This window comes from Zootoca vivipara, chromosome 10 (assembly GCF_965207765.1).
Source record: "Zootoca vivipara chromosome 10, rZooViv2.hap1.1, whole genome shotgun sequence".
Lineage (NCBI taxonomy): Eukaryota > Metazoa > Chordata > Lepidosauria > Squamata > Lacertidae > Zootoca > Zootoca vivipara.
The window spans coordinates 14,340,317-14,355,283 of record NC_142593.1 but is presented as its reverse complement, the minus strand read 5'-3'; the positions used below and the strand labels follow the sequence as shown (position 1 = coordinate 14,355,283).

General features: G+C 45.8%; 1 protein-coding gene across 3 annotated transcripts in view; it reads right to left on the bottom strand.

Moving 5' to 3' along the window:
• The window catches only part of MARCHF3 (membrane associated ring-CH-type finger 3), a 175,341-nt gene extending 160,416 nt beyond the window's left edge, over nt 1-14,925 (bottom strand). For all 3 annotated transcript variants that reach the window (XM_035100021.3, XM_035100020.3, XM_088653004.1), the window contains exon 1: nt 14,728-14,925. The gene's annotated coding sequence lies outside the window, so the exon portion shown is untranslated. The remainder of the gene's footprint in view (nt 1-14,727) is intronic.
• Nucleotides 14,926-14,967: the final 42 nt, after the last annotated feature.

Below are 14,967 nucleotides of genomic sequence, written 5' to 3'. Positions count from 1 at the left end.
ATTTTCTGTTCCTGCTTCTTCCTCCCAGAACAGCCTGTTAAAAACTCATACCCAGTTGCCCTGGCAACCTGTCAATCCCCAGTCTCTGTTGACACTTCAGGACAAGGGGAGAAGGACAATTCTCTTGCACTGCAAATGGCCCTCAATGGCTTCTTAAAGGCCCTAGCTTGGCCAGGCCATTTTGCTTAGGCTTAGCCCAGGAATTCTCTGATTTCTCCCTTCACATCCCAAATAATCAAAACCCCACCATTTATTAATTTCTAGGGTTTTGATTATAGAAACAAACAGCTGGGTGACCAAACAGGCAGTGGTTGGCAGCTATTTCCACGATGGAGGTGGATTGGGGGAAAACACTACTAGAGGCAGAAGTGATTCTAACACAGTCCAGATTTCCCAAACAGGTGAGCCAGTGAGCATGGTCCCTCTCTCCCTTCTACACGATTCTTAAAATCATATGAATGAACACCCAAATAAGGTGAATAAAATACATAAGAGGACATCCTTATGTGCCAACACGCTTCCCCCCTTCTACGGGAACTCCCCTACAGAATTTGAATTTTATTGTGGTTTCATTTCCTTTGCTGAACTGTCACCCAAGACTGGATTCACTATGCACTATTACTTCCATAATATTTCTTTACTCTGGGTTGAAAAATCGGAAGGAAGTAATCGTAAAGTAACAGGCAATGGCTAAGGCTCACTCAGCCTGGGTCCCTGCTGTTTGTGAAGATTACCGCAGGACATTTATATAACAGATTGCTAATCCTGTAGAACAATACTGATCTTTGCCTTCTGCTTGCTGCCTTGCAAAAAAAAATCACATCCCAACTTCTGCACTGAATTTCCAATTTCCATCGATATTCTAGAAATACACCACAGTGAAGCAAAATAATTTTGTGCATACTTCTTGTCAATGAATGCCACAAGAAAAGCCTAAAGTCTAAAGCATGTCTAAAGTTTGCCTTTTCGCCCTTCGCCAAATGATGGTCGAGAAGGTACAAAAACATCATAATTAAAATAACAAAATAGAACCACATAAATAAACCAATATCAGAATAATGAAACTGTAGTGCGGCATTATGGAAATTGGGCTCCCTGCAGAAGTAGGACCTAAATCCTTTCTGACACTTCAATGAAAAATGAAATTTCTCTGGTGGCAATCCAGTAGCTTTATTGGTGGGCAAACTGGAGAGGGGAAATGAAACAGAACCCAATATGCGCAGGACGCACTGATCCAGATGATCTTTCAGGGATGCCATTGTGTGGGCCTCTTAGGAAAACAACAGGAGAAAAGCCCACATTACCAAGAGGTGAAGATGTCGTGGTTATGACTGCTAAATTTCTAGTTGCAAGGCAAAACCAGGATTTGTTTACTGCTGAAGGTCTCCTACGATAGTTTCTATTTAAAATTCTGAAGCGCGGTGCTTCCAAGGTAAGACTAGACGGGTTATTTCTTTTCTTTTTTAAACGTCTAGGATCAGCAGACACAACATTTGTATGAAATTGTGTATTTGAATATTTGGTGCGGAACAATGATTTTAAGACAAAGATGCATATAATTGCCTTTTAAAGGGGACATTTGCTTTCCAAAGTTCTTTTTTAAATTTCCCAGAGTATGGCAATAGGTGTAACTAATTTCATTTAAATGTGTGCACAGGAACCTCAGACCCCCCAAATGTCCCTATTTTACAGGGACGTCCCTGATTTAGAGAAGCTGTCCTGGTTTCTGATTCGATCCAATAACGTCCCGCTTTTCCTTAGGGCGTCCCTATTTTTATTGGAGAAATGTTGAAGAGTATGGAGTTATCTGACCCCCGAGGGAATCCTGTAAAGGGTTGTGTGTGTTTTTTTTTATAATGTTTCGTGTTTTATTATGTATTTATATATGTTGGAAGACGCCCAGAGTGGCTGGGGCAACCCAGTCAGTTGGGTGGGGTATAAAGAGTAAAATTATCATTATGGAATGGGACGTCCCTATTTTCCTTGGAGAAATATTGGAGGGTATGGAAACTTCAACACCTTTCACCCCTCAGGAGATGCCGAATTCTTTGCCATTCCATTGTGATGTAGACTTTTCACCAGAGGGATCGCTCTTCACCTTTATGACTTCCTCAGACCACTGGCTTACTGTTTTTTTTAGTTTTACAGACACTTGCTTAGCACTATTTTTAATGAAGGATAGGATTCAACCCTGATGGGAAGCCACATTCCTTGGTATGGAATCTATTTTTGATCCAGATCACAAGAGTTGTGAATGTGAGTGACTCAGTAGCGAGGTCAACAACACACACTGCTCATATCTAGTCATCTGATTTCACATGATCCAGGATTGAATCTTGTATTAAAAACCAGAGATGGTGTAGCAGAGTGGCCAAGAAATTGGACTGCCAATCAGGAGGTCCTTCAATAAAATTTCACCTCGACCATGAACTCACTAGTAGGCTATGGGTGCCATTTTCTGCCTCAGTCCTCCCATCTGCAATATGGGGAATAATACTGACTTACAGGGTTGCTGCCAAACCCTGTGAGGCCAAACCCTACGCCAAAGGATAAATGGACATAAATCTGACATCAGGAACCACAAGACAGAGAAACCAGTAGGAGAACTCTTCAATATCCCAGGACATTCTATACAAGATCTCAAAGCAGCTGTTTTATTACAGAAAAATTTCAGGAACAGACTGGAAAGAGAAGTTGCTGAATTGGAACTCATTACCAAGCTTAAAACCATGGAGCCACCTGGGATGAACAAAGACATTGGATTCTTATCTCATTATGCATGATCAAGCTTTCTTTAGCGCCTCAGCCCTTGCTTTTCCCCCGCAGGACCAATTGCAGCCATCAGCAGTCGTTATCAGCCATCTACAGGTTTACCACTCCCATCAGCCCATCACCCATTCCCACCCCCCCCACCCTCTGTATATACATAAGGGACTGACTTCTGTTTCAAGTGTATCTGAAGAAGTGTGCATGCACACGAAAGCTCATACCAAAATAAAAACTTAGTTGGTCTTTAAGGTGCTACTGAAGGAATTTCTTTATTTTGCTTCGACTCAGACCAACACGGCTACCTACCTGTAACTAGGGTTGCTGCAAGCAGAGATGGCATGCGAAATGCACTCAGAGCACTGTACAAATGTTACATACTGTTATTTTTACTGGTAAACCTTGGCTCAAATTAGGCCTACAGATAACAGTGGAGGATATAACGTAATAGTTATCTCTCCAAGTTGTGGTGTCTGGTGTTATTTATCTGGGATTTTCATTTTTATTTGTCAGAAGTTATTTGGAAGCTGTTTGTGCAAGCTGTTTTTACTGTTAATAAATGTCAAAAGGCAGATCCAGTGAAAGAATATTACTTCAGATAAACAGGATGTTGCCTATTAATGTTGACTTTCTAGAAGACAGTAGTTACTGCAGTATTGCTAAACAAGCAAGAAGAAGGCTGTCATATAGCATCTATCCTGACACAAGTCTATTTTGGGCAGTGCTTTTACTAGTTACATGGGTGACCAAATAATATTTCATTCCACTTATTTTTCGGCCAAATATGAAACTCACAGCACATGACGAGAACACATAAACCTGCATTGACATATGCAGCTTCCACATATCCACAGAAGGGCTTCTCAAATATTTTTCTAAAATACCTGTACAGTACCTAGCATTGCAATGGACAGAGACCTCCTATGATATTGATTGATTGATTGATTGAATGAATGAATTTATATACTGCCCTATACCCAGAGGTCTCAGGGTGGTTTACAAAAAAGAATCACAATATATAAAAGAAAAAGAAAAACAATAACCCAATAACACCCCACAAAAAGAGCCGTATTTTAAAAGGGTATAGGATGTGGATCTGGTCAACCAAAGGCCTGGTTAAAAAGGAACTTTTTAACCTGGCGCCTAAAGGTGAATAATGAAGGTGCCAGGCGAACTTCACTGGGGGAGAGCATTCCACAGACAGGGAGCCACTGCAGAGAAGGCCCTGTTCTTGTGTTGCCACCCTCCGGACCTCTCAAGGAGGAGGCACACAAGGGAGGGCCTCAGAAGATGATCTCAGGGTCCGGATAGGTTCGTATGGAAAGAGGCGGTCCTTGAGGTATTGCGGTCCTGAGCCGTTTATGATTTCGGAGTGGCTTCTTCTTTGGTAACATGGGTCAGAGGCACCAACTTGAGCAGAAGATTGGGGGGAGGGGACAATGACATGGGCATGATGACACAGGGATGCTGGGAGAAGCCAGGTGGTGTTGCTGAATTCAGCGGCAGCCCAGTTTCAATGGCTGGGCCAAGGCTGTTTAGGGCTTTAAAGGTCAGCACCAACACCTTGAATTGTGCTCAGAAATGTAATGGGAGGCAATGTAGGTATCTCAGGACCGGTATAATATAGTCTCAGCGACCACTCCTGGTCACCAGTCTAGCTGCCGCATTCTGGATTAGTTGTAGTTTCCAGGGCACCTTCAAAGGTAGTCCCAAGTAGGCAAATGTGTCCTCTTCTTTGCTCTTTGAAATGTGGCAACCCTAGATCATATGGAATTTTGGCTACTGAAGTTATACCTTTTTTAAAAAAATCATCTCCAGATCTGATCAGATATTCACACAAACCCAGTGTAAACACTCAGGCCTTTTTCTACAGGAGCAATGCTCTTTGCGCCGATGTTTTCGCACATTGACCTGCGCATCCCTGTTTCATGCTGAAGTTGCCATTATTTCAGGACAGGTGAACTTTTGCCAAGGTGCAAGTTTGAATGTGTTGGTGAACAGCAATCAGACTGTCAGGGGCGTAGGAAGATAGGGGTGGTGGCGGTGCGCCCCGAGCGACGCGATCCCAGGGGCGCCATTGCCGCTGCCCGCCCCGCCCCCCAAATACGCGCCCTGCCCCTGCGCACGGCGCGCCCCGCCCCCAGAACACGCACCACGTCACTGGGGACAGCACGCCTGCTCTCCGCCCCCGGTAGCGGAGCATAAAGCTCTGCCGCTGCAGACTGTTCAAATTTTATTAGGAAAGACCCCGTTCATTTCAGCACTGCTGGAAAGCTGCAGCTTCCAAGACTAAATGAATTTGGAGTCCGGTCCGGTCCCCGTTCTTGGGCATGCTTCACTCGGCATAACATTATTCAAGGGCAGCATCACAGGCTCATCATTTCTGTGTCGGATGACAGATGAGGCTGATGGCTTCTGCCTCAGCTGTCATCAGAGCAGCCATGAAGAACTAGCAAGCAGTCAGAGTTCTATTTTAAAGACCCAATTCTCCTCACTCGCAGGGGTCTAACAGCACACGTGTCCCTCAAATCTAATTCACTCGGGCTGCTTTCAGTTACTGTAGTATAACGGCTGAGAAGCGGAGCTTGGAAGCAGGAAGCCACGAGTTTTAGTCTTGCCTCTGTCAAAATTCGGTGGCCTTGAGTAACCCCCCCCTCTCTGTCTATCTGTCTGTCTCTCAGCCTGCCCTTCCTCCTCATATATATATATATATATATGTGTGTGTGTGTGTGTGTGTGTGTGTGTGTGTGTAAAGATGACCTTGTCCAAAATCGATAATCTCCGAAAGTGCTTGACCGATTGCTTTGAAAATTTGACACAACGTTGCCACACTGTACACAAGTGTTTTTATATACCTAGATTATATAGATGTCTCACCTGTGACCTTCTGTTTTAGAAAAACCTTCTTTCAACGTTAGTTGTATTACCATCTGCTGCTATTGGCTACAGACTATCTGTGACATCACAATAACATGGCATTGCCCAGCCAGGGGAACAAACCAGGCCCTTCCCAAGATGCACATGGGGTGTGTGGATGGAAGAGAGAGAGGGGTCGGGGTGACGGGTGCCATCACACGGGAGGAAGATGATGTCACGCAGCCGGGGGGGGGGGACCAGAGAGAGAGAGGTGTTGTGACGTCTGGGGTAGCTTGCGCGAAGTCCATTGCACTGTTACTCCAGGCTAGAAACCGGATCGGTAGGAGCACTTGAGATGAGGTCTGAAGGGAAAGAGAAATAAAAAATACCAGCCACCAGGAAAACCAGTTATGCTATGAGCAAGGGTATGAGGGTAACTAACCCATTAACCAGAGGCCTTGGAAAAGGTGAGAAAGTGGTGATGGAGAGTAGAATGGTCCTGACCTAACAACCAGAGGCCTTGGAAAAAGTGAGAAAGTGGTGCAACCTCAAGTTATGGACGTGATACTAGGGAGAGGGGCCTTACAGACAGGGGTTGATGATTCTCACGTGAGAAGCCAGATCAATAAATAACCGGGTATAAAATACACTTCCGTGTTGAAGAGAAATATTTCAGGTAATGTCTGAATGTAAGATAAAGAAGGGTAGTGATTAGTGGATATCCATGAGGTAATACATAAATGCACGATATACAATAAACGTTCTTAAATCAGATTAATAGGTTATAATACTTAAATAATACTCGTATGGTAAATAATGATACGTACATAAAGCATATATGTATTATGTATAATATATAGTTACTAGTATATATAAGGATATTCATGGGGTAAAGGAGGAACGGGGGCGCTGAGTGGGGAAGGGCCGTGCCTTTGGGGAGGATGAATGGGTCGGGGCGGAGTGGGGGGATTTAACAGAACACGCGGTTTTGGGGAGAATGATTGCCACAGGAAGTATCTTAAGGGGTGGTTGTAAGCAGGGCTAATTTTTTATAGAAAAAGAGATGCTGGAACTCACCATGAACAACTCCCTTGTTCTCTTATAATGGCAATGGTGCCCACCTGAGAGTTGCTGGAATTGAGTTCCGGTGAGATCCAGCCAAAAAAATTCCCTGGTTGTAAGGATTAAACATTAATAGTTCAATGTAAGCAAATGCGAAGTGATGCATGCTGGGGCAAAAACTCCTAAATTCACATATACATTAACAGGCATGAACCTTCAGTGACTGACAGGGATCAATACCTTGGGGTCATGGTGGATAGTCCTCTGAAAATGCTGACTGGCTGAGGGGAGATTGCAACATTTGGGCCTTTGTAGTTGATGCAGGGACGAAACATGTTAGAAGAGAATATCATTGTGCTTCACGTCGAGAAAGAGGACAGAGAGATGCTTTAACACATAGTAAAAATCTATGCAAATATCTAGCAAAAATCTACCCTCTGACTATACATAAGGGTCTGGTGACTTCTGTTTCAGTATATCTGAAGAAGTGTGCATGCACATGAAAGCTCATACCTATGACAAACTTAGTTGGTCTCTAAGGTGCTACTGGAAGGAATATTTTTTAATTTTTTTGTTTCGACTATGTCAGACCACCAGACCTACCTGTAAAAATCTATGGCATTTGATACCGCAAGGTGTAATGATGGTTGCCAACTTGGATAGTTTCAAAGGGGGATTAGGCAAATTCATGGCAGATAAGACCATTAATGACTATTAGGCATTGTGGCTATATCTCCTTTAGTATATAACAACAACAACAACAACAACAACAACAACAACAACAACAACAACAACAACAACAACAACAACAACAATTTATTTATACCCCACCCATCTGGCTGGGTTTCCCCAGAGACAGGATACTTCCATATACCCGTGAAGTGTTTTGAACTATATGCTTATTATAAAGGCGAGAAACTCATACCCTCCAACATTTCTCCGATGAAAATAGGGACGTCCTATTTCATAATAATAATTTTACTACTTTATACCCTGCCCATCTGACTGGATTGCCCCAGCCACTCTGGGTTGCTTCCAACATATATGAAAACATAATTAAACGTTGACAAACTTCCCTAATCAGGGCTGCCTTCAAATGGCTCGGGGGGTCAGATAACTCCATACCTTCTAACATTTCTCTGATGAAAATAGGTACGTCCTGAGGAAAAGCAGGTCATTCTGGGATCAAATCAGAAACCCAGACGGCTTCTGTAAAACCAGGACGGTCCCTGGAAAATAGGGACACTTGTAGGGTCTGGAAACTGTATCAGAAGTTCTCCAAAGACATTCAACGCATATCATTATAATAAAGACTTCAAACACACAGGAGAAATAAAGTGAAGCTGGATGGAGCAGGCAGCTCAGATAGAAAGCTATGATCAGGGCCGGTGCTAGGGCTTTTTGCGCCCTAGGCAAAATCAGCTTCTGCTGCCCCGGCACATGCGTCATGGCCCACGCACAACGCCGCTGCGTCCCCTCCATAGGCAGGAGGAGCGCAAGCCAAAAGCAGAGCTCAGCGCCCTCCCGCCTATGGAGGGGACGCTGTGAGATTATCAGCGGCTGCCGCGAGGCTTCAGCTACGGGCGCTGCTGCCGCCACTGCCACCGCTCGCTTGTTGCAGCCGCCGCTGAGGAGCTCACAGCATCCCCTCCATAGGAGGAGGAGCGCGAGCGCGTGCGCGCCGTGGGAGGGCGGCGGTGGCCCAGGGATTTTGCGGGGCAGGCTGCCCAGCGCCCCCTCCATTTACGCACTCTAGGCAACTGCCTAGTTCGCCTAAATGGACGCACCGGCCCTGGCTGTGATATGGAAACAACTGCAAGCTTCATCCACATAGAAAATAGTTATAGCACTGGCAAGGCAGCTACCTCAGGCAGCAAATGCTGGAGACAAGGGAAGGGGTGGCCAGGAACTGTTTGTGTACACATACCAGACAGCCTGCCCTGTGCCCACAATGTGGCAAAGAACATTGCCTTGTCATCGGTGTTGAAACATGATGCAACTTCCAGTCTGGTCAGCTTCTGTGTACAGAAGGAGGGCTGCCACGTTGCCTTTCAGCTCAAGTAGCAAAATGTATTGGGTCTGCTGTTCCTTCTCCCTCTCACACTGGTTATTTAGCCTAATCATGGCTAGGCCATTTGTGAGGCAGGCTGAAGGCTCCAGAAGAGCTAACGGTGGATGATGAATTTGGGGTATAATTTAGAGGCGACAGATGTGGAACACAAGCCCTGAACTTACGGATTCCAGTCCTTCCTAGCATCAGCTCTCTTAGTTAGACTGCTCTGGGAAGCATAGCTGCCAAGTTATCCCTTTTTTAAAGGGATTTTCCCTTATGCTGAATAGGCTTCCTCGCGAGAAAAGGGAAAACTTGGCAGCTATGCTGGGAAGTATGGATGAAACCAAATACCTGGTCCTATACTGAGGTACTTCTCCCTTCTGGGAAAACCACATGAAGATCAAGGACAAGGGACTTAGCTTTTTTTTTGTCATAGGTGATAGAAAGGTCATCCTTAGTACATAGTACCATCACCAGGGACAGCATTATACATTTCATCATTCATTCTCAAATCCAATCATTTATCTCACATGTTCAGATTTATCCCTCAGTGCATTGTCAATGCTGTAGCAGGAAAGGCTATTGCCAGAAAGCTTCTGGCAATCAGAGTTGAGGCTGGATGAACCCCTGGTCCAACTTGGTTGGAAGCCAAGACCAAGGTACTTGGCAATTCACAATTGTCAAAGGCCACCTAGGACCAAATATCCATGACTGAAGAGAAATGTGAGCCCAAGTCAGGTATTCCTGAACCTAACGCCTGCCATTTCTCCAGTGAAAACAGCCAGGTGATCTTGCCAGCAATTTCTCTGGATCCATTATAATTTGCCATAATGGCTTATTGTACATTTGTCTGTGCGAATCAGCACCTACTAGTATGCATTTAGGGCTCAGCAGAAAACCAGGCGATGCTGTGAGATATAGATCAGCTTTAGTTCTTTGAAAAATTGCCAGTGACGATTCCGTCCTCACGGTCAGCATAACACAATAATTAAAAACAACGTCAACAATACGGCGCAGCAGACAACAGTACGTGGGACTATTAAACTCCACTCAAATTGCAGACCAAAGGCCTGAACAAATATGTTTTAAATTGACAATTACATGGGGCGCAACAAATTCTCCACAGGGAGAGAGTTCCTCAAGCAAAGTACTGGCACTAAGAAGGCCTTGTTTTGTGGTGTGGACCCATGGGCTGCTGGACAGGAGCAGGGAGCTACAAGCAGGGCCTCTCCTCATCTGTGCCCCTGACCCTCAAGGGACTGCAAAGGATCCAGAATTACCCCAAGCTGCACACCTGCTCCTTCAGAGGGAGTGTAACCCACCTACTAACAGGGCCTCTGTCTTATCTGGACTGAGCTTCAGTTTACTGGCTCTGATCCAGTCCATTACTAAGGCAAGACAACGGTCCAGCAGTGGCGTCGCAAGGGGGAGCGGGGGGTGCTGCGCCCCGGGTGCCATGTTTGGAGGGGTGACAAGGCGGCACCCCGTGGGGTGATTGGCCCATCACCCCTGGTCGCGGCGGCGTGAGCAGCCATCGCGCCGCCGCAGCCACATGCGGAGGATCCTCTGTTCGTGGCTGCAGCCGCAAGCGGAGGATCCTTCCACTGTCTGCACGGCGCTCAGGCGGTGCCAGTGGCAAAATGCTACATACAACGCATGCACGGTATCGCACGCATGTGCTGTATGTAGAGACACTGCACATGTGGTTGTTTTCTGCTGCTCCAGAGAAGCGGACACGGAGCAATGGATTCAAACTACAAGAAAGAAGATTCCACCTAAACATTAGGAAGAACTTCCTGACAGTAAGAGCTGTTCGACAGTGGAATTTGCTGCCAAGAAGTGTGGTGGAGTCTCCTTCTTTGGAGGTCTTTAAGCAGAGGCTTGACAGCCATATGTCAAGAATGCTTTGATGGTGTTTTCTGCTTGGCAGGGGGTTGGACTGGATGGCCCTTGTGGTCTCTTCCAACTATGATTCTATGATTCTATGTGCCCTACATAGCAACGGCGCACATGCGCCCTACGTAGCGATGCCACACGTGTCGTACGTAGCAGAGCAACGCGTGCACAGCTGGCGGTTTGCCCCACCCCGGGCGTCGGTTAGCCTTTGTTCGCCCCTGCGGTCCAGCACTTCCACTGCTTCACCTGCAGATGGAGGAGAAGTACAGCTGTGTGCCGTCATTGCTGACAACATACGCCGAACTTCTGGATAACCCCACTCTGCAGTTTCATGTAGACGTTAAACAGCATAGGAGATAAAATTGAACCCTGGGGAACCTCACATTGAAGGCTCAACAGGGCTGAAGCATCGCCCTCTGGAAACCTCCATTCAAGTAGGACCAGAACCACTGCAAAGCGATGCCACCCATAATTTGGACAGCCGCTCCAGAAGGATACCATGGTCAACGGTATTGAACGCCGCTGAGAAGTTGAGGAGAATTAACAGGGACACCTTTCCTCTGCCTCTCTCTTGACACGGTGATCAAAGCAGTTTCTGTGCTGAAACTGGGCCTAAACCGCAATGGAGATGGATGTAGAAAACCAGTTTCCTCCAAGAGCGCGTGGATTTGGTCCACAAGCACCTGCTCAAGAACTTTGCCCAAGAAGGGGAGATTAGAAACCGGGGAAGGTTTCTTGAGGAGTGGTTTTACCACTGCCTCCTTCAAACAGGCGGGAACCATCCCCTCTTGCAAGGAAGCACAAATCATCTGCCTGGATCAGTAACACATGATCCCATCTTGCTGCTCTTCATAGCAACCTGGGAGTGGCATTATTTACCAGCGGCAGGTTCTGGACTGTCTTCAAGGTGGCCCCATGGATTGCTGTAGTCCGATGAAGAGTCTAGTACAGCATGAACCACTGCAGTCAGAATACTCTGATACAGGAAAGGCCATAGCTAGCTGGACATATGCAGTCCTCGCAGCTGAAGCTACCTGGGCCTCAAGTGACAGCTTATGCACCTGTTCTCTGGGGGTGAGGAGTTCTATGCCACCCAGAACAGGAATTTCCCCTGACTCCTGTAAACCAATGATATTCAAGGAATAAGGCATGCGCCATAATGAACGATGGCCTAACAGAACAAATAACACTAAACCTGAGGTACAAGACAAGGATGCCCCATTTCTCCGATTGTATTTGTATTACTTATTGAAGTTTTAGCCAATGTAATTAGAAACGATGAAAATATAAAAGGGAAAGGTAATAAAAGGGAAAGGTAATAAAGGAAAAGAGAAAATGAGCTTATTTGCAGGTGGTGCCTTGCTGATAATTGAAAAGCGGGTAGAAAATATGCAGGTAATAGAAGCATATTGGAAGGAATTTGGAGAAATGACAAAGTTGTGAATTAATTGGAATCAGGGAAGTTTCCCCAATTCTTGGACTGAGTAACCGTCTACCAAAAGAATCTCCACCTTATTGATCTTGAATCTGCATTTATTGACCCACATATAGATATCAGTCCAACCTCTCCCGGTACAGATTTGGATATCTCTCTTACAATAAAAAACAAAACAATGTTTGTGCTTTGCCTTAATCCTCTTCCTCCACCTTTTGAAGTTTGTGCAATATCTGTTCAGCACAGGTATCTATCTATCTTGTCTATAGAATTATATTTTAAAACAAATATTTCCTATACACAAAGCTCCTCCTTCCAGTACGTGAAGACAGGATTATCTCTTGTGCAGCTAGTGCACACACAAAACACAAACACAAAACCTAGAACATGCAAGCAATGTGTCCTTTATCATCACCTAGAAGGATTCTGAATTTTCCACAGAACCTGTTGGTAAAGCACTTACAGTAGTTACTGAGGTGGAATACTCACTTTAATCACTGTGCATTTATTCCTCTCAGGTTACCATTGTGAGCATATTTACTTCACGGTAAGTGCTAGCGAAATCTATTGGACTTACTTCTCAATAAACCTCAAGAGTCAGCAGAATGTCTCTGTTTTTAGCACCACATGCAATAGTTTTTCCTGTTACAGACACAGCACAGCTTTGGATTGACAAACAGTTAAGGAAAATGGCATGCAAGATTTCCTTAACTAGCTATGGTTTGGCACAGACTAAGATGTGAAGATTTTCCATTAATTAGATAACTCTTCATTGCCTCTCAGCCTCAAAATAGCCCAAACAAACCAACCATTCACTGAAGCCTATCATTAAAAACAATTTGGCAAGGAACCAGAAAACAACAACAAAACCCCTTGATTTGCCAGGATGTTAACTCAGTTGTACTCAGGTTCTCAAATCCACCATTTCCAAAGCTACACACAAGTTCACCAACATGCCTAATTTCATACTGTGTTTTAAGAGTCAGGAAAAGCAGTGTTCTTTTTGCGACTCTTTCCTGGATTCCTGAGCTCTGTCTGGAGTGTGTTTTAACAGATGGGCTCGCTGGCAGACTGTGGGCTGTAAACCAGCAAGCCGTGTGGAATCTGCACTGGATGAATTGGAACCAAGCGCTCGTAAAGTTCACGGACACAGGCAGACTCAGACTTGTACGCAATCGCACACAGAGGAGGTCACACACAGAGTACACATCACTGAGGCAGTCGGCCTCCATCCCCCAACCGCGCAGGGGAAGTTCAAGACTTGGCATTCGGCATTACAATCCTCTCACATACATTGCAGCTCCTCATCTGGCCGAAACAAAGGAAGGGGAACAAAAAATACTACATACTGTATACAGTCTCCAAAGAAATTAGCATCTCTTAACACAGCCTGCAAACGAGAGATACAGAAAGAGGCATTGGGCAACTATCATGGATGGTGATTGGAATTGCCCCCCTGTTGTCAAATCCAGCATATAGGAGGAAAAGAAATTAAGGGTAGGGTGGTTACTGAGTACAGTATTTGTTTGCCCTAAGAAAAACTATTCCCACCTCTCGCTATTCTAAGACAGGAAGAAAAGATAGCCCAAGTGGAAATTTAGTCCAAGCCAGCCAGCTTTTGTTAGTTTCTGTTTACAACCAAATAGTTACCATGGCATGTGTTATATTTGTAATAAACACACATACACACAATTCTGACGTGCACAGCAACTGCAACCTGCATTAGAGATGGCTTGCATGCACGTTTATTTAGAACATAGGCTCTATATTGCACATCTGTATTACACATAGCCTTCTGTGTGCTCCATTAATTGCTTTTTTCCATCTTTACACAAGGTAATTGTTGCATTATAGTCTGAAACACCACCAGGGAAGCTTCCCTCGGCATTCTCTGCCCTTTGGGTGGTGGAAACAGAAACCAAACACTGCCACAAAAATTACTGCCAAGAAAGGATGACAACTTTTTTCCCCATATGCTGTTGTCCCTAATTTTAAAGACCTATTTTTGAAAGTCCATCGCTCTCAGCAGAGCAACAACTCTGTGATCTTGCCAGAAGTACCTTAACGGAAGTTTCTCAAGCAGATGAGCAAATACTGGGGGGGAAAGGTAACAAACATGATGAACGGGGCCTTTTTTTCTCCTCCTGCTCTGGAAGATAGGACTCCAATGGCTTCAAGTTACAGGACTTGTTTTGTAATTCAGGAAAAAACTTTCTGAGCTGGTCAACAGTGAAATAGATTCTCTTGGAAAGCTCTCCTTCCTTGGAGGTTTTTAAGCAGAGGTTGGATGGCCATCTGTCATGGACGCTTTGGCTGAGATTCCTGCATTGCAGGGGGTCGGTCTGGATGACCCTCGGGATCCCTTCCAACTCTACGATTCAACGGCTTCCTGTATTTAGGTTTGCAAAAGGAGACTCGCTGCTCAGCGCCAACCTCTTCTTAAAACCATCGTCCTCTCCCCTCTGACTGGTATGAACTAAGTTTGGGGGGGGGAGAGAATAGGGAAAAGCCCAGCGCTTCCCTGCAAACTGGGGGTGGGGTGGGGGTCCCTGTGCAAGCTCCTGCCTGGAAGAAGGGAATCACGCGCGGACCTGATGGAAGACTCCACGTCCCCACCGGTCCAGCCGGGCTAGAGAGAGAGAGGGGGGGGTCCACTCACCCTTTTCTTCTTCTTCTTCTTTCCTTCTCCGGAGGGGTCCCGCTTCTCAAGGCGCAGCTTCCCCGGCATGGGAGGCGCCGGGCGGCCGCGTCTCTTGCCCTTGCGGGATCCGGGGACGGGCAGGCAGGCAGGCGAGCAGCCGAGTCCGCCCCCTGCGCCGGCAATTCATGGACCTATTTGCTTGCGCTGGAAAGAGAGAGGCAGCCCAGGCGGGGTGGGTGGGTGGGGGGTGTGCGGGGA